Source organism: Tinamus guttatus, unplaced genomic scaffold (genome assembly GCF_059628265.1).
Source record: "Tinamus guttatus ecotype Peru unplaced genomic scaffold, ASM5962826v1 Tinamus_guttatus_pri_ptg000685l, whole genome shotgun sequence".
Lineage (NCBI taxonomy): Eukaryota > Metazoa > Chordata > Aves > Tinamiformes > Tinamidae > Tinamus > Tinamus guttatus.
The window spans coordinates 113,637-137,439 of NW_028289219.1; the positions used below are offsets into that span (position 1 = coordinate 113,637).

At 48.2% G+C, this 23,803-nt stretch overlaps 1 protein-coding gene across 1 annotated transcript in view; it reads right to left on the reverse strand.

The window, feature by feature from the left end:
* LOC104564687 (SMAD family member 2) overlaps positions 1 to 5,625 on the reverse strand; it is a 43,497-nt gene extending 37,872 nt beyond the window's left edge. The window contains exon 1 of the mRNA XM_088536635.1: positions 5,531 to 5,625. The gene's annotated coding sequence lies outside the window, so the exon portion shown is untranslated. The remainder of the gene's footprint in view (positions 1 to 5,530) is intronic.
* Positions 5,626 to 23,803: the final 18,178 nt, after the last annotated feature.

The following is a 23,803-nucleotide window of genomic DNA, read 5'->3' on the forward strand; positions in this document are numbered from 1 at the left end:
TCCAGTCACTGGTATGCTATGTGCCACTGAAGTTCACTAAGTTATTCCAGTAACAACCCCATATCTTTAAAAGGCCGAGCAGAGAGAACGTGACAAGACAGGACTTCATTCACCCTTGGACTTCACTGATTGCAATATTCTCTTCCCAGGAGTCTATTTCAGCAGAGTATTTCTGCAGAAGTTACATTCTACTACAAAGCTAAAGGAGGTACTACAAACTATGCGGCATGTTGAGCTTGAACCCCAAGCAATTTAGACAAATCTGAATTACATGAGGCAAAGCAGTAAGGCAGATGCACCGCTCTTCTGACCCAGTGGTGCATTACTATTACTTTATAGTAGCAAGAAGATGTGCTACTCGAGGGAAAGCACAAGAGCCTGGCTGCTTTGTGCAGCCCACTCCCCATCCAACCACTACAGGAGCCACATTAGAGGTTACCTTCCCCATATAGTAGCCATTTATGGACTGTTGTCCATGAATTTATCTATCATTTCTAGACCTAATGATACAAACTGCCTCTGCAACCTCTTGTGGCAACCAGCGCCAGTGTTCATGGCCCACTGTGTAAATTTTAGGTGTTTATCTTGATCTCTTCCTAGCAGAAGTGGGTGCCTCTTGCATCACTCCCGCAAGCTCTGCTGAAGAGCTGCTTATATCCATCTCGTCCGTAAGCTCGAGGATTTTGTAGATCTGAATCATGTTCCCTCCACAAATGGAGGGCTTGTATTCACCTCCACCAGGTGTATTAGCTTATATTCATGTCCACATAGCCTGAGGTGCCAAATACCCATGGATTTGTGGATCAGTGTGCTGCAGCTCATTTTGGACCGGAGAAACCCATTTTAACTCATCACCTATTTTTTTTGCCTGCAGGTGGATACAGTAACATAATGGGCACTAATCTTTTGTTCTTTAAGCATCATCCTTTCATTCACCATCACTGCTCGTGCTAGGCTCTGCCTCTTACTAAAAGACATCCATGCTCTGCTACTGCTTTTTCCCTGTATCCTTTGTTGATCCATAAAAATGAATAAAATGCTTCCTTTCCCATTCCAATTCTGAACTTTGCCAGCACCGCAAGAAACATTTCTACATTACAAAGATGGCTGCGGTCTAAATTAATAGATGCTAACTCTGTCAAATCTCTTTTTCCTAGTCATACAATCTTCATGAAATCCCTGTAGTCCACAGTCAACTTTCTCCAGATACTGAGCACCCATTTAAGGCTTTTTTTTTTTTTTTTTTTTTTTTTTAAAGATTTTGACATCTGCACCTTCCCATCATTCATTCTTTGCACCGTCTCTGCTCGTTCTGTTCTATTGAGGTCCAATATTACAACCAAAATTTGAATCTTTTTGCCTTCCCGTGTACTATTCCTAAAACATTTCAACATATCAAATACCTTCCTGTAATTCACCACTGAGTCTCAAGATCCCTTTCTAAGCTCAACTACAGTTGAGCTACTAATATCAAGGCAGAAGTGCTATACAAAGCAGACAGCTTCCATTCCACTCATGCTGCTTTAAACTGCTGGCACACTGGGAGAAAGCGCAGTTAAAGATCAGTTATTCCAAGCAGATTAAATCTGAAAAATTTACAAATTGCCTAACTTTGGTGGCATCTGGTTCATCCTATGTCTGTAGTATATTCCTGTTTCCTGTTGCACACATGTTTCTATAGTTGGTCAAATGTAGTGTCATAGTTGGCAACTTCTAAAGTCACAGTTTGAGTCATGTCTGCTATTATTCCATTCTGCTGTAGTCCTCTGGGACCCGTATTAAATGTTAAGCCCATGACCCCGGCAACAACTGAGCATAAAAGATGATGAAAAGCTTAAAGGCAGCATGCTAACAAATTAAAACCCTTCAAGGAAAATTTCCTATCCTGAGTGTCTGGAACATACTATAAACACGCTGCTGTTACCAAAAATATCAAGTGATTTCTGGCTAATTTATTCTAAAACCTTATGCAACATATTTCATATCAGTCTGTTTATTCATCTTAAACTTGAAATAAAGAAATTTGATCTTTCCTTGTTTGACTAGAAGCATTCTGGCTTAGAGGAGTTTTATTTGCAAGTGCTCTTCTCACATAAAGGGGACAGAAGTTAAGCTCTTGAGGAAAGAAGATCCAGGAAGAATCGTTTGTCTAAAAGCTCATTTCCTCCCAATCTTTGTCTCATTTTTGCAGAATTATTAAAAAGAAAAGGTTCTTCATTAATCCTGGAATTTGGTGGAATTGATAAAGAATCTTATCCAAGTACCCATTGCTTAAAAGAGAGGAAGGAATATACAACCTCTCCCTTCACATCCTCCCTCTGGTATGAGTTGTTTCAGAATAAGGTTATATTTACAGAAGCATAGCCTATTTAAGCTAATAGCAAGATACTAAAACTTGAAGTTTTAAAGGGCATGGCTTATGTAGCATTATAAATGTCATCTATATTAAAAATCATTAAGGGTTATAGAAACCTTGAGAAAAGATAAAACAAGTCTTTCATCTTGATCAGAAGTAAACCAAATTTATGATCTCCTTCTAGATTCTTCAGACTCCTGCTCTAAACAGCAGTAAGACAAATTATTTTCAGTGGAACCTGAGAAAGGTTTCCCCATTGTTAATGATCTCAACACTTTCCAGACAGGCTCATTCGTTCTTCTTCTACAAAGGTGTATTAAAGACACTTGTTTTTGTCAAGCTGGAGGAGCTCGAAGGTGCTCACGCACCTTTGAGGAATCACCATGCTCGAAGGATGAGGCACATCCTTCTTCCCCCTGTTCTGGGTAGAGTGGGCCAGCTTCACACATCTCCTTGGCAGGTTTGCCGCACTTGGGATTTTTCGCTTTTAGCGGCAGCGGAGAGGGAAGGGGAATCCAGCCCTGCTGCGCGATGCCCTCCCAGCCACCCCTCTCCCCAGTTCAGCTTTTCAGCCAATTAGGCCAGCAGCGGGGAGCACCTCGGAAAAGCTCCCTCCCAAGGGGCTCCATCTGGCCATGTCCCAGGCCAAAGCTCCAGCAGGGAGAGCCAAAGTCCTTGCTTGGCTCTGACACAAGGCAATGCAAGTTCGAGACAGGCTGCTGGCGACTCTGGGGGACAGGAGGGGAGAAAACGCTTCCCCTGGGACAGCTCTCGGAGCAGGACTCTGTAACATGCCAGCTTAGAAACAACTGCCACATTAATTCTTGAAACTCAGGGTGCTCTAGTATTGCAAGGCCTCTCAGTATTCTGCATAACTGTATTATCTTTATATAGCTCACTGAAAAGAGAATGAACTACCCACTTTGAAAGTAGACTTTTTCCTTTCACTCATCTCACAAAGTTTGATTATGAATCAAGGGAGAAAACTTACGCTTCTCATACCCAGAATTAAAATAAGAACCAACATGATGTTATGAAAGTTTCAAGCTGGATTTTTTTTCCAATTACCAAGGACTGCTGCAAATTACAGACAAATGTAATAACGAGCAGCTTTACTGCTATCAGAACATTAGCACACTGGAAGCAGCACAAGCGTTCACAGTGCACTAAAACTGCATGCAAGTAGACATGAAAAAGAAGATTTTCATTTTAATGATGTTTGATTGAGCCACTAATAGGACTAAAACATTTTAGCAACTCTCCTAGAATTACCAAAGAGGAATATTATCAAGAACTCAGTCAGCCAATCCATCTGTCTTCATAAAGCAACAGACTTTGGTGAGCTTGTTCATGTTAAGGATATGCAAGAATTGCTCCTTAAAACTGAGAGCCTAATATTTCCACAAGAGCACTAAACACGCATTCTGAACCACAGTGGATTTGCAAGTCTTCTCATGCTTTTTGTTTGACTACAATTTTCCATGTGTAATGGGCAGGTGTCAATTTGATTATTTTAGAAAGGACGTACTCCTGGGATAAATTTGGCAGTAACAGCCCCCTACCAGGTTATCAAGTACCTGGTTTTCGTTTTTCATCCATAGAGCCTCACAGCTTCTCCACTTTTTTGAACAATAAACAAGTGCATTCTATTAGTTTATTCAAGTTCACTTTCAAATCAGGCCTAAAAAACATTCTTCAAAGGCTCCTCTTTGGTACAGAGCGATGAGAACTCTGTTTATGAAGAGAGCTTTATGTTACTCATCCTGCTCCAGCGTAACTTAATCAAGCTCGAGCTCCAGACTAAGCTGCCATGAGACCCAGGAACCGCTCCTGCACACTCTCCTCTTGGTCTTCACCTTATGACTGTCAAACATGCACAACAAAATTGCATTGATTGAAGCCTTACTCTTTGCAATGTAGTTTCTCTGCTGGAAGTACAGAGCAGCATTTAGGAAGATTTTTCAGCATTAGCCAATTTTTTTCTAGCCCAGGGAGTATTGAACACAGGACTGCCTGTACTCTCCATTCTATGACAAAAAACTAATCCCATCGCATGACCTGCAGCAATTCAGTTTAACAAATCAACAATTACAAATATTTTGGCAAAGTAAGCTTAGGTATTGTTTGCCTCTCGGCACAGTTCACAACCAGTTTGTGGCTTTATGATAAAAGTCATTAAATCCAATCTGAAAAGCAGAATTTACAGCTCACTTAGCAAGCCAGACCCATAAATGGATGCTTTCAATTACAGGGAATTTACATGCACAATCATTAAGGCAACGCTGAATACATTTGAAAACTCTAGAATACTTTTATAATAATTAAAACTCTGTGCCCTGTTCTTTATACAAACAAAACTTATGAATTCTCTTCAGTTTCAATCAGAGCCCAGATTTTTTGTTATCCCCAATCCACTACAAAGCCTGTTCTCCCACTAGTTTTGTGGGAAAGAGATTAGAGAGATGGAAGCAAGTTTTATTTTTTAAAATCGCACTCACTAACAGAGATGTGTGAGCTCCAATAAACTCAATTATATCAACTAGTGCTCAACACTTCTGAAGGATCAAGTGGAAGAGGAAGATGCAGGTGGGCCCTGGAGGGCCTTTTGTTTGGAGTTGCTGGGAAATTCAAACTTGTTTGGTTTTGTTCATGAACGTAGCTTTGGGATGCAGGAAAGAAGAAATCACTGAACCGACCAAAATACTTTTTTTTTTCTCCAGTTGCGCTCTTTTTTAATGATCAAGCAAGACCTCAGAGAAGATGGTGAATTCTTCAAGACCACAATGCCCCCAAGCACAGCTTCTTTGATAAAACCAAACTGGACCTTCAAACACGTTTGCTGGTTTTGGTGGCCGCCAGCTACATTTGAGATTGAACCATACAACCACAAAACAACAGCCCAGCACAGAGCCCTTCCACCAAACATCCCAATATGCTGTGAGGAGATCTTTTAAATACATACCTAAATCAAGCTTCAGCCACCTCAAACGAGACCCTGCCTCCTTCCCCTACTTCAAAGCATTTAAATGTGACCTCTCACCACAACAGTGCTAAGTAAAGGGGAAGGAGGAAGAGAAGGGACTTCAAAAACCTCCCCTTTTCTTAACTCGTCCCCCTCTAATTCACTGCGAATGCAAAAGTTGAGAAGCAGCAGCACCCAACGCATGTACTCACGCAGCTAACGCTCCAGCAGCAGGACAACACGGACCAAGTCTAGCCAGCAGCCTCGCTTTGCTAGGGGAAGCCTTTTGCCTTCGCAACAAGAGGGTTTTTTTTTTTTCCCAATCTGGAGAACAGAGCAAAGCCCCGTGAGCCTCGCGCTGCCCCCACCGCAGCAATGTCACCGACGGGTTTGAACGCGCGGCGTTTTGGGGAGGGGGTCACCGGGGAACGCGCTGCGACGTGCAGGCTCCCGATCGCCCTCACGAACCGCTCCCCGCACACGGGATCCCGCCGCGGCGGCACGAAGGCGCTTTCACGAAATAGCTGCTCGGCGGAGCCGCACGGCGAAAAAACTTTTCCTCCCCGCCGCCCCGGCCGAAACCGCCCGCTCGTTTGCAAAAGCGCTGCGCGAGGGCGCAACAGGCGCGCACGGAGCCGCGAGGGGCAGCCGCAAACGGGGCGCGGGACGGGCCTGAGCGCCGCGCGCGGGGCTCCGCGGCCCCGGGGCTCCTCACCCGCGCGCGCGCCCCGCTTCGCGCCCACCGGAGCGGCCTGGGCCGCGCGCGCGGCCTCCTCCCCACCCCGCGCCCGCCGCCCACTCGAGGGAGGCGGCAGCCCCCAGGGCCGCGGCGCGGGGCAGCCGGGGGCCGCGGCCTCGGCCAGCGCCGCGCGGCCGCCTCCCTCCGGGCGGACAAAGGAGCCGCGCGGCTTCGTCCCCCGCTACCCGCAGCGCCCGCCTCGCCCCGCGCCGCGCCCGCGAGGGGAGAAAGGGGGAAACGCGACGCGCGCGCCCCCCGCCCCGCCCCGCGCCCGGGGGCTGCGCGGCCCGCGGGGCTCCGAGGTAACGGGGGGAGGCGGCGCCCCGCACCCGAGGCAGCGCCGGGCCCGTCCGCGGGAAGCAGCGGCGGCGGCGCCGGGCTCCCCGCAGCGCTCCCCGCAGCGCTCCCCGCCGCAGCCGCCGCCGCGGGACCGACCTCGCCGCCGCCGCCGCGAGCTGCGCGGCCGCCCTCCGCCCGCTCCGCCGGCCGCCGCGGCGCGCCCGCCCCCGCGCCGCCGCCCATTGGCCGCCGCGCCGCCCCGCCCCCGCCGCCGCGCGCGCCCGTTGGCCGCGCCGCCCGCCACTCCGCCGCGGCGGCTCGCGCCCGCCCATTGGGCCGCCGCGGAGATTGGCGGGTGGCGGCGCCAATCCGAAGCCGCCGGAGGGCGGGGGAGGCGCGTGGGCGGGAGCGCGGCGCCGCGCTGCGGAGGGGCAGCGGCAGCCACGCGCGCTGATTGGTCGTGCGAGCTGTCACTCGCCCGCTGGGGGCGGTTGGCCGCGAGGCGGCGGCGCGGCGGGGGTTTGGGTGAGGCGCACCGCGCAGGCGCGGTGTGGCCCTCCCGCGGGCGGCGGGCGGGAGCCGGGGCCGAGCGGGAGCCCCGCGTGGCGGCGGCCCCGGGGGCACCGCGTGGCGGGACGGGGAGCCCCCCGGGAGCGGGCACGGAGGGCCCCTTCCCTGTGCGGGGGGCGCCGAGGCCGCCCGCGCCGCCCGAAAACCGGGCGCTGACAGAGCAGGGGCCCGTTGCCCCTCTGCTCGGCGGGGCCCCGCGTTTCCCCCGGCAGCTCCGAGCGCGGTGGCTCCTCGCGAAGCTCCGGGCGGAGCGGCCTGGCCCGGGCAGCCCCGCGGCGCCTTTTCCGCTGTCAAAACCCTCGAGTCGCTCCTCGAGCCGCCTGCGGTAGCCCCTGGGCTACCTCGCTTCGAGGGGCACCCAGGCCACTCTCGGTAGAGAGCCTCATTGCTTGCCTTTTATTTGCACTATTTTCACTATTTTTCACAGTTTTCTTCTTTCTTCCTTCACATTTTGTCTCTCTCGAGGGACGAATCCCTGTTCTCACTTTGCCATGGGCTGTTGGAAATGCCCCGTTTTTTCACTTCTGTTTTTCGCCCTTTCGTTGGTTTATTTCTTTACCTTGTTCCCCACACACATCAAAACTGCCGGCCACATCCCAAGCCCATCAGATGCCCTCTTAGCAACACAGAACCCGGCATCCAGGCACGGTTATCCAGTGCCCTGGGCACTGATCCCTGCTCCGTGGCCCCGCTGGGATCAGGGCTCCCGCATCCTGAGATGCTCCGCAATGCAGGCGGGATCTCAGATTCCCAGCGGGAAGCAGCCGCTCCACTGAATCCCTTGGGTTTTTCTCATGTTTTGGAAAGATAAGGAGGTTTTCCAGGCGTGTTACACCTGGAAATGGATACGGGCAGCCATTGCAACCCCAACAGGGTTTTGTGTTTCCTAATGCTGCCACTGCTTGTCACACAACTCAACAGCACTTCATATTTGCAAAACCTCTGTGTCACCCATTTCTGGTCGAAATAGGCCAAAAATGTTGAAGAGCTTATGCACAGGAGGCCCTGAAAAGCACTGCAATCACCTAAAGCTCATTTCTTTAGGAAAGGAAATTGCGAGCTGGGATGGGAGAAATAAAGCAAAAGGAAGAAGGTATCAAATCTACAAATCTCAGAGCAAAAAGTTACCTGAGAAGCAGCATTGCCGTGGAGAAGGTGTGCATTTGCAACTCAAACACGGCTCTAGAAAGCACTTCCAGCCACGTTCCTGCAGCTGCAGAGATGCTGCAGGTTGGCAGAAGCAAAGCAGCAGCAAAACGCAGGCTCCGATGCCAAATCTGGGTATTCCTAGAGGCTATAAAATAAGAAGGTAGGTCACCACCTTTTTGGCACTGCTAGTGGGGTGCAACAGTCCCGTTTGGAAAAACCCTGCAGGGAAGAGCATCAGCATCTCTAGACAACGGGTCACAGAGGGCTCCAAGTCCTCACGGATGACATTCTTGTACAGAAACACAGAAGTAGCACGATAGTATTTCACAGTCGCAGCTTCACCTACTAGGAAGGATAAGGGAAATAATCTATGATCCCTCCCTGCCAAAAAAAAATGAAAATATGATTGGTGGAACTATCCTAGAGAGGATACACACCAAATTCCCAAATGTGACCAAATCCCTTAAAAGGTAGAAGAAATAAAACACCGATATTAGGTGAGTTCAACAGGGTTTCAGAATGACCTGGCGCTATCATCAGATGTCACCACGTGAAGAGGACAGGCACGAAGTGCAATGCCAGCAGGGCAGGGCTTGGAGAGGGAGCGGGCGGTTTTCGCATTGAAGTCATTATTACCAGTATGTCAGAGTGACCTGTTCAATGAAAATGAAGAAACGGCTTTGAACAGAGTTCAGGCACACAAAAAATCACACAGGGTGTTCAAGACAGGAAAAAATATGTGATGAAAATGACCAGAAACGCATGGAGAACCACTGTTAAATGCAGCTTAGTTTCTCCAACCCATGCTGCTGAAACTGCAGGGTTTCCTTCAAGAAGCTGATCCTGTAAGAAGTCTCTTGCAGCAGTGCTTCTTCCTGGCTTGTAAATGCCATTTGAGCAAATTATTTTTGCTCTAAACTTACGCAAAGGTGGAGATCGTCTCCCACGAGCCTGCAAGAGATTGTGAAACACGGAGAGGCTGGGCCTGGAAGCTGTGAGCAGGGCTGGTTCCCTTCCATTCCGCATTACTTTGGGGCTAAACAGCGTGGAAAGGGTCTTTCCGTGCTACTTTGCGTAGGGGCTAATATTGCAGTGCTTGCAACCACCACTGTGTAGGTAATAGTGTGAAACAGCTCATCTAGAGAAAAGGATTGAGGTGGGCTCTCCCTCCTGCTTCAGAGGGCTAAACACGGGCTTAAACCACTTCTCCTTTTATCACATGAAGTTGGTAAAGCAACTTTGTGCTGTATCACTTTGCGTGGCAGCATGAAGAGGGTTGAAGAGGAAGCCACATTTTGCTTTTCCCATCAAATAATGAAAAGCAGTTGATTTTAAGACAGCAGCTGCTTTTGCAATGTCCAAAGAGGCATTTGGACTGACTAGAGAAGATCCTTAACAATATAAATGAAAAGAAGCTGCTGCATTAGGCTCCTAAATGAATGGGAACGTCAAACGTAATATACTTAGTATGTGCAATGGGCCAATACTCCTCAAACTGTAAAAAAAAAACATTGCAAGTTAAGGCTGAGAGGAACAGCAAAATACACAGAAGAAACATTTTTGTACTTTCGCTCTCCTATTTATCTCTTCAGTAAATATATTTCTCTGAATGTTGAAACTCAAATCTGTTCACTACCACTTCTAAAATGCAGAAGTGTTTTCACTATTACATAAATTACTGTAGTTTCAGCCAGGGCTGTTACAAGATTTCAAAGCAAAGCAAAAAGAAAGGAAAAAGGAACAGTCCCACAGCACAGAAATCTAGTCAGTCCTTGATAAAAGCCTGCAGTCTCTGTCCTGTGTCCTTTTCAAAGTGGCCATAAATAAATAATATTCATAATAGGGTATTGAAAGCAAAAACATGTTTTTTGTACCCCCTGTAAAGTGAGCTACTTGGCATTTATGTTATGAAGTACATTACTTGTGGTATGTTACACTTAACTAGAGGAAATGCAGGTAAACAATAACCCTATTGTTAGAAATGCACCACTCCATGAGATTTATATATTCATTCACACTTCAGATTTAATGTGTATAAATCTTACGAGCAAATTATTTAACTGTCTTAATTTATCAAGATATCTGGGCAATTCCTAGTGCCTGTTTGCCCATAAACCCCGTTGCCCTAAGGAACCAAAAGCGTGGCTAGTTAAAGGTCTCCACACTCACTTGTCAACAGCCCTTTGTCTTCCACTCCCCTATTTGCCTGTTTTTTTATAAATGAGAAATATTTTGTGTAGTCAGAATTTCTGCTTCTTATTTGTTTTTATTTTTCTGGCTACCCCTCTTTCTCCTCGTTCCAAACGCTGCTCCGCTCATCTGCCTACACCCTTCATTTGGGATCACTTGCAGTTGATAAGGACCACATTTATGCTAACCCCATATAAGCTGTCATTAACGTGAAATAGTCGTGTTTGCACAGAGATTTACGCCAGTTTATCTTTATTGTCTTAAATAAACAAGAGTAATTTGTGAGTAGGCCTTGGGGACAAGAGCTTTGTTTCTGAGTTAATAGGAGGCTCTGGTCCAGCAAGGATTTTTGGGCCTCTTCGAATCTATGCGATGAATGAGGTGGATGAAGGCAATGGGATCACTCCCAGAAACAAAATGCAGCATAAATGTAAACCTGGGGGTGATTATTTTTTCTATCATCTTTATTCCATTTTTTTTCTCCAGTGCCATTTTTGTTTTTTTCCAAGAAGCTGAATTTAATTCATCATTACAGTGAGATCTACACAATAAAAAAATAGTTTGTGCTTCCTTAGGAAGGATCAAAATAAACCAATTTATGCTGTGATCAGTTATTGCAATACAGTCTGTTTCTGTTGTACACTGTGTAAGATGCACTATGCTAATTAAGCATATGTTTGTATAGATTAGTCTCAATGAGATTTACCCCAGTTTTCTACACCATCTGTGCGAGATTGGGAGCCGAGTTGGAAGTGATCTCTGTGTATATTTTCTATATTAGTTTGTAGAGTATTTAGACTCCTTTGAGGTAAAGATTTTATCTGGGTTATTATTGGTCTTGCGAAGCTTTAGTTAGAGATCTTGAATATTCTCTTTGAGCTTTCAAAAAACAGTGATTTCTGACAGTATAATTTAAATAGCTATTGTTATTCTGATGAGCAGCACAGATAAAGTGAGAATTCAGAGAACCAGAAAATAATCTTCCTTACTTAGTTTTATTCAGAGATATAAAACATATATTACTGTTGTACAGGTGAAGATACCACAAACTAAAAATGTTGCTGTAATAAAAAAAAAAAAGAGGCTTTAAAAATATACCGGGGTTTTATCATCACGGAACTGTCATGTTGTTTATTTTGGATCCTGGCATTTATCATGATAAATAACCAATGCAGAAATCCCTTCACCTTCTAACAACCCTTGAAGCTCGTAGCTGCTTCTGTGCGGCCTGCGGGGAAGGTTGTGTTGCGGCCTGCACCTTTGCCAGCCGCGTTTCCAGGGAATGGGGTGACGTTAAAACAAACCCTCTGCTCTGAAGGTGCCCGGCGCACTGAAACCTGCCCTCTGCAGAAATCGTGTTTTCACAGAATCCCAGAATCCCAGAATGGCTGAGGTTGGAAGGGATCTCTAGAGACCATCCAGTCCAACCCCTGCTCCAGCAGGGACACCCAGAGCAGGGGCACAGGGTGGCATCCAGGCGGGTTTGAAGATCTCCAGAGAAGGAGCCTCCACAGCCTCTCTGGGCAGCCTGTGCCAGGGCTCTGGCACCCTCACACCAAACAAGTTCTTCCTCACATGGAGGTGGAACTGCCTGGGGTTCAGCTTGTCCCCGTTACCCCTTGTCCTGTCACCGGCCACCACAGAGAAGAGCCTGGCCCCATCCTCCCTACACTCTCCCCTCAGGTACTTGAACATGTTGGTCAGATCCCTCTCAGCCTTCTCTTCTCCAGGCTGAACAGGCCCTGCTCGCTCAGTCTCTCCTCACACGACAGATGCTCCAGTCCCTCCATCACCTTCGTGGCCCTGCGCTGGCCCCTCTCGAGCAGCTTCACATCCCTTGACATGGAGGAATTTTGCCCAGTTGTGCTCATGAAGGCCCTTTGCTGGCAACCACCAGTCGCTTTGATCTGTAGGGAATCTGCTCAGCTTCAGCTTCCTGCCCTTAGATCTCACTATACCTTCTTTTATACTTTTTTCTTGCTTATGTTTTGCTGGACTGATGTCTTTAGTCATACATGGAACTATTTGGTGAGTGGGAGCAAGTTGCACCCCAGTGCATTTCTTAGGTAAATGACGGAGTTTATTTGGCGTTTGAGCATAAGGCAAGTTCCCAGATTTCAACATTTTCCCTGAATCCTCTTTAGCTCTGCAACTTCCTTTCCGAAGCACGGGCACTGAAACCACACAGCCCTTTGCTACGCTCACGGTGCCAAAACACTTCTCTGCCTTTATTCGGTTGTCTTCTGCTTACACATTCAAGGGCCTCCTTTTGTCTCTTGGCTACTGCGTAAAACTAGGAAGTACTAGAAGTAGGAATATATGTTTTCTGCAGTGACCTGTAAATCCTTTTTAGAGTCCCTCCTTTCTAAAACGCAGTCCCTGCTCTTAAAGCTGAGAAGTGCTTTCCTGATTCCTTGAGACAGCTGTCTTAAAAGCACCCATCTGAGTTACCACATTTACTGCGCTGTGCAGATCGGGCCATAAAAGTAATTTGTCAATATTTATGAAACGTGGCAGTAGGAAAAGCCTCCCAGCCTACAGCTGCAGGGAAGCAGAGCTTCTGATTTGTCAGGCCTTCCACTAAGGTAAAGAAAGTTCAGTATCAAATCCTTAAATGTTTTTGGGATACTATTGTCACTGAAAGTGTAAATAGAGAGGCTTGTCTTCTGATAGATGTAACGAAAACAAATGTGAAACTACAGCCTATACGGGCTGGCTTCTTCATGCCAGTTTGACAGAACTGCAGGAAAACATACTACAGATCATATACTTTTAAGCACTAGGCATAGTGAAGACAGAGCACATACACTGCAAAAGTCAGAACTTAATCAGCTTGTTGATATATCCCAAAGCAGGGAATGAGGCAAGAAAGAGCTACAAATGTCTTGGAAGACATTGAGGATACACGTGGTGCACAAATAAACAGCAGCGCCAGCTCAATTAGCAACAGTGTTTGCAGAGAAGAGCAAGGAACAAAGGAAAATGCTGGAGTGTTGTGTACATTTATTTCAAGAGAATCCCCTTGCAAACCTGCAGGAGCAGCAGTTTGTATCTGCAGAGATATGTAATCTAGCAGACCCACAAAACATCCCTCTGGAGAAATGTCTCACTCCCCATCCACTCGAAGAATAAAGCACAAGTGTTTTGCGCCTCAGCCTCTAGCAAGGCATGAAAACTGTCTCAAAACCCACGCTGGGAGAGCTGTGACCAGTGGCACGAAGCCCAGCGGGAGCTGGTCACTAGCCATGTCCCCCGGGGGTTGGCAGTGGGGCCAGCACTGTTGAACATTGTCCCCAGCACAAGAAAGGCAGATTTACGGGAGCAAGTCCAGCAACGGGCCCCGAGGATGGGCAGGGGACTGGAGCATCTCCCGTACGAGGAGATCGGGGAGAAGAGAAGGCTGCAGGGATCTTACCGGTGTGTATAAACATCCAATGAGAGGGTGAAATCCATTGCAAAAACACAAAAGTTAACCCGATGGAAGGATTTAAAGCAAACGTCCAACGATCCAGCTGCCACCTGTGTGTAGTTTTGACCCTAACTGTGCTGAATATAACCAGAGGTTTCTCCTTAAATAACACAGCTGGTAGGTGCTCGTCCCCTTGCAGCACCATTTCACCTGTGTGAATCCTCAAGTGGCCCTGACAGGTGGCATTATCATAAGAGAAAGCATTGAAGGACCTTGAATGAGGGGCAATATTAGAGTTGAATTTTACTCATGAAACTCAGCTTGCTTCTGGCCCACAGGTGAGAAAAACAAAGCAAAATAAACAAACAAAAAAAAACCTGTTGATGCCAAAGGAAAGAGATGGATGATCTGGAAGATCCTTTCCAGGGTAAGTCTGTGTTTCAGTCAGAAGTGTAAACCTCCTGGTTTGGATTTCACAGCCCAGGTTACGGCGAGTGCTGTAACCAGAGCAGCAGGGAGTTTAGGGCTGGCCGCCTACCCAGGTCTCGGGTGGATTTTGCAATGCACCAGCCTTGTCTTTGCAGGTGACTCCCCTGTCTGGGAGCGAGAGCAGCAGGAACGGTCAGTCTGAACCTCGAGAAACCCAGTGGACACCAGCCTGGAGAGGCTTTGAGGGCTTTTCTCTGCCCAAGAAGAGTGTCCACCCCAAATCCTAGTGACCCCAGTGATGGCACCCTAATGCCATGAATGATGATGCTCCACTTGGAAAATTGCCCTTTCCTAGTCGGGCTCAGAGCAGTAACGGGCAATGTGCTAGGGTTTCTTCTCTGTTTATCGGGTCCTGGCTGCTATCTTCCCATCCTTCAGCTGATGTTCCTCCTATTTCTCCTCCAGCTGATCCAGAGCAAGAGAATATGTAGTTTCGCACCTACTGTGATGGAGCGTGAGACAGCTGATTGTCAGCCTCCCCATGAAACCGTCTAGACGCCGTGATGTGCTGTCAAACGCACAAAGTTAACAAAATGATAGGGGAGAATGTTTTCCCTGTGAATCCGCTTTCAGTCATCATCTCAGAGGTTATTTGTGTCAGCGGCAGGTACAACATTTTCAGGTGAAGTCTTGATTTCGTTAATCAACTCTGCCTCTTCAAGAGGTTCTAGGTTTTTTCCAAATGTGCCTGTCAAATTCTCCAGGCCTGCACACTGTGGTTACAGGTAGTTTGCAGTTATTTAACTGGTAATGTCAGGAGATAATGGTCTCCTGCTGCTAGATAAACCCAGAAGAAAAGCCAAGACAGTTTGCACATTGGTTTAAAACGGAAGGCTAGTTGCTTGGAAAAGCAGCTGTTTGAAACACATCTTCAGTTTTTCTGCTTAGGTTTTTCATCCCAGTAAAACAGTGAGGAATGGAAAGGAGAAGGAGAACTAGCAGAAATGGCTCAAGGATCAGCAAGGGTACAATTCCCAAAATACAAGGTTGTTGGAATGAAGGAATCCTGCCATTTCCCAGCCCTCCTGATATCTTGCTGTTTTTGGAGCAGGACGACACGGCAGCAATCGATGTGATTGAGGTCCGTGACATGACCAGAGTGGAGACTCCACTAGAAATGTTGGGAGGACGTCGAGCTGCACAGGTTACCCGGAGCTCTCTGGGACAGGAGATATCACGGGGCCATTGGCTGCTGCAGAACAGAGCCTAGAGCAGGGAGATTGATGGGACCAGCCTCTCTGACCACATCGCTCTACCTCCAGCCCCAGAAAAGAATATTTGAAACTCGTTATTTGCTTTGCAGGGCATCCAGATAAAGAAAATGATCATACATCTCTGGCGCCTTAAGGCTGCTATCCCCTTATCCCTGCAGGCTGCAGTGATGGATGCACTTCACATATTAGATTTCCAAAAGTTAAATGTCTTAAGTGTAAATTAGTCACCCTAAATTTTCCTTGCAGTTGAAAGGGAAAAACAGGCATCTCCAGCGGACTGTGCACGTGGCCTGTTTCGGGGCTCACTTTAGGATGGGATGTTTGTCCCTCTGGAGTGGGTATTTCTCCGCGCTGACTGCTCCCCCGCTCCGGTCCTTCCCATGCAGCGCCACGGGACGCCCCGTCTGCAGCCGCCGCGCGCGGATGGCGCCGGGAGAGCGCTCCATGGGACGGGCACGGAGCGGGACGCGGGAACGCCCGGAGCGGCAGACTTCCCGCTTTCGACACAGGGCGGGCGCGCGAGGAGCCTTGTTGCGAGTGGTCCCGGCTCCGTATGAATCCCAACCCCTGCCCAAGACCTGTCTGTCCGAGTGCAGCTGGCGCCGGGCCGAGGAGCCGGAGGAGCCGGAGCCGCGGAGCCGCATCCAGGCTCTTTCCAGGGCTTCCCGCAGGACCCCGTGGGCACTCCGGGGCCCCCAGCATTTGGCATCCTGTCTTTCTGCTCGTCTTGCTCAGGTCCTGGTAGACCTGACATCCAAGTGCTTTGAGATTATCCAAAATGTATGGAAGAGGAGCAACATAATGCCTGGGATAGAGACTGGAAAAGCTGGGAATATCATAGTTCTTCCTGTGCTGAGCTGCTCATATCCCCCCCTTTTTTTTTATTTTTTCCTCCAACAGTGGAGAGAAAACTTGCCCTTGCAAACATTTGGCAAAATCATGAGGTCAAACCTTAGTTCTCCTAAGGCAGGAGTATCTCTGCTGCATAGTAAACTGAAGAATTAAAATATAGATCTTTGTAGTGCCGGTTATAGCTGGCAGGGAAGCCCCTGGTGTAACAGCGTAGTCCCCAAGTGAGCTGGCAAAACCATAGGGAGAGCGCAAGGATTTGGGGTAGGAGCTGTGGGTCTCCCTTCCCTGCTGCTCTTGCACATCAATGCTGTTCTCCTTTGCCTCCTGTGCTCCATCCAGGAAGGTCCAGTTTTTTAACCTGCTGCACATTCTCCTACAAGGTCATCCAGGGAAAAAGAGGGCGAGGAAAAACTGGGGACATTTCTTTACCTTATGCTTTTTATTTATATTTACCCAGCTTAATACCTGCAGGTTGGGTGTGTTCCTATAGGGGTCCTGTGATAGGACTGTGGGTTGCTATTTTCTGCCTATATTCTGCTTTACCTTGTGCAAAACGGAGGAGCCAAGCTGAGCTTGCAGCTTGTGTATCCCCTCCTTCACAAAGAGCCCGTAATTGTTAAATAAATTATATGCTCTTGTGTCCGCATGCTAATAACTCTAATCCTACCTCCAACTACCAGGTTTAGAAATGTGATTAGGGAGGATTATACCTCACCTAATGCCTAATCGCTTGTCTGTTCTTAACTGGCCCTTTTATTTCCACACACGCAGCATTAGGAATTTAACCAAACATCTTGCACGCAGGGAAAACGCCACGTGAGTTGAGCGGCAGCGGCGGGCGAGCAGGTAGGAGCGGGAAGCCAGACATGACGCTGCCCGCTGTGGTCATGACTCCCAGCAGCTCCCAGCCGCTCCCTCTGACCGCTAAAACGCCTGGAAAAGCCCAGGGCTGCGCTCAGACCTCCCACCAGGCTGTTTTTCAGGTGAAGTTTTCTTTTTTTTCCAGGTGATTCTTGTTTTTGTTTTACTTTAAAATGCGCCTTCTCTGGCAATGCCAATGGGCAGGTTGGCAATGGCCAGCGTTCAGGAGCTGCCTCCACAGCCTGTTCTCAGCGGGCAAGAGTTTGTTAACTCCTCGCTCCGTGTCTCCAGGCAATATCCCAGCGCCAGCACATAGAACTTGCTGGGAAGTGAAACCCTGCAAAACGCCCCAAAGTATTTTGCAGGTTTCACGTGAGTGAGCAGAACGGGGTGACCTGACATTGCTTGCATTGAGTGTATAAATTGTACTCAGCTCACCAACTCCGTGTTCTCCAGCAGCCACTTCCCATGGCCACCCGCAGATATAACTCTTAAGAATGACAAGGAGAAACAGGCAGCCCAGCTATGAAAATGACAGAAATGTGTTAGTATGACAACTAGTAGGAACAGGGTCTGGAGATGATCCAAAAATGAAGGGTTCTATCATTTCTGACTTAGGTTAGCGCAGCTCTACTGGCAGAGTCGCTCCAGTTGACCCATGGAAGTTTAGTCCATATTTCTTGGAGTGCCACATCCACCTGCTCCCTCCTTTCTTTTCCAGCTCCATCACATGGAGCAACAACTATCAGCCAGAAAGAGCCAAAAGGACAGAGCAATAACGCACAGGGGTTGTATTTCAGTTCTGATAGGTAGCAGCAATCCAAACCAAGAGGTTGTATAAAGATTTTCATAAAAGGTACTTTTATTTTTCCTCCAAGTTGCTGTTGGCATTTTTTTCATTTCAGTGAAATTAATTCTTTATCATTTGCTTCAGAGCTTGCAGTTACAGCACTCTGTGGGAGCACAAAGTGTTTGGAGCCTTGGGGAATCTGGGAGGATTTTGCTTTTTTACAGTGATTGCAATCAGGCAGTGACCATGTTTAGGGGGAGAAGAAAGGAAAAGGCACTTGCCATAGTACTGAGATTGTGTCCTGCACGTGGGCATGGATGTAACTCAAAGCACAATAATGGAGAAATACCCAAGGATTTATCGGTTCTGGATTACAAAGAGGATTTTGGTCATGTACTTCAAATCTCTAATCTTGAGCAAGCAAGTAATCTAAATCCACCTAATAACGATGAATGAAATTATAGTTTAGCTAAGTAATTACCCCATTTTTTTCCTTTATATCATCGAGAATAGATATATCTTAATAACTTACATTAGCACATTGTCTTCATTTATTTGCCATGTTTTTAACTAGTCAAATCTCCCTTCTCTGAGTTGATCAAAATTGACCTCTGTTTTTGATTTTCCATGCTGAAAAGCCCACTGTGCAGTGGGGTGACCCACACCACTTCCATACCAGACCTCAACTTGTGAATTTGGCATCCTGGCCTCCTCAGAGAGCTCCAGGCGAGTGCTCTAAAAACTACCCTCCTGCTGGCCCCTGCAAAACCCACAGCCAACACAGACAAGATGCGCTGGAGATGCCCTTTTCCTTTCTGCCCGCTTGCTCCATGGCTCCCGATGCTTTTCCGATTCTTCCCAGCTCTGGGCAAGGTGCAAATCCTGGTGCTCAGCTCCACAGTAGCCTGGATAGGTCAGCAGATGACCCAGACCTTCCTCCAGTTTCCACATCTTCCACCCGGGTCTCAAGGTTATGAGCGAAGTTCTGAGTTATGATTTTCTAACCAACATAACCCAGTCTTCACCATGCTTGTAGCCAGGAAGGGGGGCAGTTATGGGGCTGGAAGAGTAAAGGAAGAGCAGATAGAAATGCTGAGGGAAGACAGATGCAAAGAAGGGAAAGAGAAGGAGAACATGAGGTCGGAAGATTTGGGAGATATACAGTTAAAAGTTTGCTGTTTGGGTTCTGACCCATGTTAAACTCTTGCTTCACAGAGCTGATTTAACAGGAGAGAAAAATACTTTCCTGGTGGAAGCAGTGCCCAGATTTTGAAGTCTTCCGATCCACAATTTATGAAAATGATGAATTTCAGGAACGTGTCCCATAATACAAGAGAGGCCCAGGGCTAATGCACTTCAGCAGCTGTCCAATTACCTCTCCTGTCCCAAAGAGTTTCCAGCACGAGCTGGAGAGCATCTCACCCCCTGCCTGGCATCTCTCAGCCCTGCGCAAGGTGAAATGATCTCTACTATTTGCCAGTTTCTGCCAGTGAAAATGACTTACCTACTTGCCTCCATCTCCGGCTGTCTGGTCATAAATGATCTGCAGGTGCCTTTTTAGCTATGAGACTTTTTTTCTCCTCTCTGCCTCTGTGACACCTGAAAATTCAACTGATGGATGAACAGTGACCTGCAAATTGGAGGTAGAGGATGAGAAGGGGAGAACAGAGTTGCACCTTCCTTTCTCATCCAAGGAGGGAAAATTAACTCCTAAGGATTTTGGACTAAAAACTCCGGTGAAGATATTCTTTTTGGTTCCACTCTTTGTGAAGGCTGTGTTTTGGATGCAAAGATGGATTTTGCCTGGTTTTGTCGGGTCCAGGGCGTTTCACGCAGAGTGACCACCCATCCTCCTGGTACCCGAGGCCCCCCATCTCTGGTGGCAAGTGTGTCCAGGAGGATCAAGGAACTGGATCTGATCCACTTGTTCTGGAGCAGTGCTGACGGTGGCCAGCCTGCTTTCCACCAGCAGGAAGATGCTGCTTTGCCCACATGGAGCTCTCATCCTCTAAGTGGAAGAAGGTGAATCTGCAAAAACACCTTGAAGCAGCTACTGCTGAATTTGCAGCTGGACTTTCATTGGAAGTGCCCCACTCTGGCTTTCCTCATGCAAGCGTTACCTTAAGCAGGTACTTAAGCATTTGCTGGAGTTCTGGCCAAGCCACCCAAATCACAGCAGTGGCATCGCGTTTTCCCCGCAACTTTGCATTTGCCAAGCTCGACTTTCATCTGCCATTCTGTGGCCTGCTCATTCCACACCATGAGCCTGCTGCTGCTGTTATCCTGGAAAACATCTATGGGCTGCAAATCCCACTTTTCCCTTGCATTTCCCTCTCCAAAGGGACTTCTGCATACATTTAATGGTGCAGGGTCCCACTGGGATCTGCTGGGAGGTGCTCCTGGTGTCTCCTCCAAGACTGGGAGACCTGGGCCACCGATCTGCAGCTGTGGTTTTCTAGGGCACCTTTGGCTTCCGAGGAGGCAGAATTTGACTACAGGTATTTTTTCATAGCCCTCTTTTTTTTTTTCAATTTCAGTTTGTTATCATAGTTCTGTTATCTGTGAAAGAGGAGACCATAATACTGGTGTCATGTGTAAAGGATCTAGCAAGCACTGCTCTGTCAGTGTCTCTCCAAGGCAGAAGGATTTATAGACCTGTTTTCTCAGTCAAACAAAATAAATGGATCTTTTCTTTTTTCCTCCCAAGGCATAATAGTTTCCACTGAGAATGCCAGTGTCCCCCACAACTGCCCTTCCTTTCATTAGGACAGAGCTATGGCAGGACATTTCTGCTCAGCCCGACCATGTGTTTTACCTTCTCGCTAATTGAAAACATCCCCGTTATTCCTCTCCCATCCCAGCTTTCCTTTGAAGTCGCAGCTTCTGACTTTCACTATCTGTTTTTCCTTCTTTGCGAAGGGAGGGATCATCCAAGGGACACGAAGGAACGTGCCCTGAAGAGAGCTCCGGCTCCGCTCGGGAGCACAAGGAGGCAACGTGGATAAACCAGGATTTGCTCCTCGTTTGAGGCACAGCCCTACGCAGCTCCCGGCTCACAGGCAGGTTTCAGCACTGCCAGCCTGGGCAGCCCAGGCTCCCAGGGGACGAAGACATCCCTAAAAACATCTCTCTTCTTGGGACCCAAACCGTTGTGTTTCATCTGAGAGTTAGGAAGCTGATCTTTGTTGGGTGCCTATGCCTTCGGGAAGCCACTTTGGGAAAGAAACTGCACTTTCTAGTTGTATTTGGGAGGGTTTTAGTCCATGTTGTTCAAGGTATCTTTCTAAAAAGCAGCTTAGGTAGAAGCTCTGGTTTTGATGCAGGGTTCCGTTTTGGCACAGCAAAGATTAGCCACCCAAACCAGTTGCCACAGCTCCTTCATAGTCAGTAGAAAGGTCACTCCCAAGCTATGTTTTATTCTACCTTAGGACTTTGTCAAAGGATATATGAGTTATAGCCATAGTATAACAATATGAGTTTTCCCATGGATGCATCTCTCTCAACACTGTACACAGAGCCTAGAGGCCAAACCTATAGATAACTCACGCCAGGTGAGATGCCTCCTCCTGAGGGAAACACCAGGTTTTTCAGGACAGAAGAGCTGAGTAGATTATCAGGGTCATGGAAGCCATAAACACCAGCTACGTGCAAGAGTTAAGGCTCAGTCTCATTCCCTGGACAGAGAAGGAAGCAAAATCAGTCCTTCAAATTTCAAGGTTCTGCTGAATTTACGATATAAATTATTCATTGCCCTAAACAAAGACATTCCCTTATCTACCTCATCTCTACTTTCCTGAGCAATAAATATGGCTGCAATTATTTCTGGTGCAGAAGAGCCAATAAAACGAATCATCTCCCATAAACCTTTCCTTCTGTATCCTATTTTAAGGGCAGTAACAAAAACACATTGCTGGAAGCTCATTTCAGACATTCCCCGATGAATGATGAAGACGCCGGAGGACAACTCACACATGCAGATCCTCTTAGGCTTTGGTCCTTCACCAGCAAATGCAACCACAAATCTGTCCAGCTCCACCAGCTGAAATTAAGACTTGCACGATGGGATTTTGTCTCTTGCAGAGGCAGGACGAGCGCTCACATGTTTGAGTTGCTGCAGGGCCTTGGCCTCACCCTCAAGCCATAGCCACCCAGCTGGGTCCTGTGCCTAGTGAGGGAAAGGCCACTGCAAGGAGGTGGCATAGAAGACATGTGTGAGGTTGAACAGAGAGGTTTTTACTAATTAGTGCTCATTTTGCCACAGCAGCAAAATGTGCTACCTGAAAACAGGGTTAGTTTTTGTGCCTGCACAGAGCATGGGGTCCGTCTCCTCTGACTCTCCTCTGACTTTAAATATCCTGCTAAGGAGACCTGCGCTTGAGCTCAACCTGATGTGGGCATCACATGTGGGCACCTACAGGGAAATAGGATGAATTTATGGGGCAACAGGACCACAAAGGGGACAATTTCCTTTCCATGCCATACCACTATTGTCCCTCACCCCTGAGTGGAGGCTTTATACGGATTAACCACTTGCACCTGGTTCTCTTCTGAATTGCCTTTTCCTACTGCTTCTTTGTCTGCTTTTTGTTTCAGCACTTGCACCTGTCTTGCTTTTCAGTGCTTGGAGCTGTTGCCTGTGTCGTATCCGTTCTTCATCTGTACTCCCTTTCAGAATTGTTCCCCCAAAATCTTCTTTCCCGCATCCTTTCAGGCTCATCTCCACATCTTCATAAAATAAGAGCTCGGGCAGCAGAGCAACTACAGGGCTTAAGCGTCCCTGGGACATTACAGGCTGGTTTTAGGGCTGCAGCGCTCTGCCCTCCAGGAGCCATTCCTAAAGGGACTATTTGAAGCCCACTGACCTTAGCATCCCACCCTGCCAGCTCCGGACACATTCATCAGCCCATAATTGTGCAATGAGGAATTTTTGCCCACTGGAGATGTCCTTCGGGCAGCTGAGCACCCTTGGTGGTGACAGTGTCCCCCAGCCTCGGCAGGGCAGGACTCGCACGGGCCGGGGCTCCGCAGTGACATTAGCTCCCCCATCCCTTCCCCGTCGCCCTCCGCAAATCCCGCCGTGTCCTTGGAGCGATTACGGCGCTAGCGGCGGAAGCGCCACCCCGATCAATAGGGCTAATAGGGGCTCTCGGCTGGGCTCCCTCGGCGGCACGCAGCGGAGCCTCGGATTAAGCCGTAATCCTCGCCGCAGCCCGCAAAGATGGATCAAGCCATCATTTCCATTTTACAAATAGAGCCACTAAGGCAGAAAGATTAAGTGCCTCCCCTCGAGGCTGCGAGGAGCTGGAGCCTTGTTCTCCAGCTCCGGTGCCGCGGGTTTCGCCCTGAGCAGGAACAGGGTTGGGAATCGCAGAGTGCTTGGGATGCTCTTCACATGGGAGGAGAGACAGGACAGTTCATTGCGATATAATAGCAGGCTGCTAAGCCTGGCTTAGGTCCCTGCATCATGTGAGGCCACGGCTCCGGTTCATGCATGCAGGTTGGCAGTTTTCACGCCAAAAGGGAACTTTGCAGGCATCTTGGCAACCTTTTTTTGCACGATGCAGGCGAGCATCCACCCGTAACTGGCTGAGCTACCAAGTCTGCAGGGGAATTGGTGCTCTCCTCATGTTAAAGCCTGACAGAAATGGAGAATTTGCCCCTTCTTGGGACAAATATCCCAAAGTCCTTGGATGGGGAGACTACTGCCGAGCTTCTGCTTGGGGACCACCATGTGGTGGTGTCTAACCCCAGGTGAGATGAATCCCCCCTCCTTTCAGCTCACTTTGCTGCTCCCGAAGCACAGGAGCCTCCACCGTGGCCACTCCAATTGCCAGCGTGACATTTGTCCAGAGCTTGTTGGAAATCCCATTCCATACATCTGCACGCGCAGCTTCCTACCAGAGCGGGTGGGAGAAACGCCTTGTGAAGGCTCAGTGTTCCCCT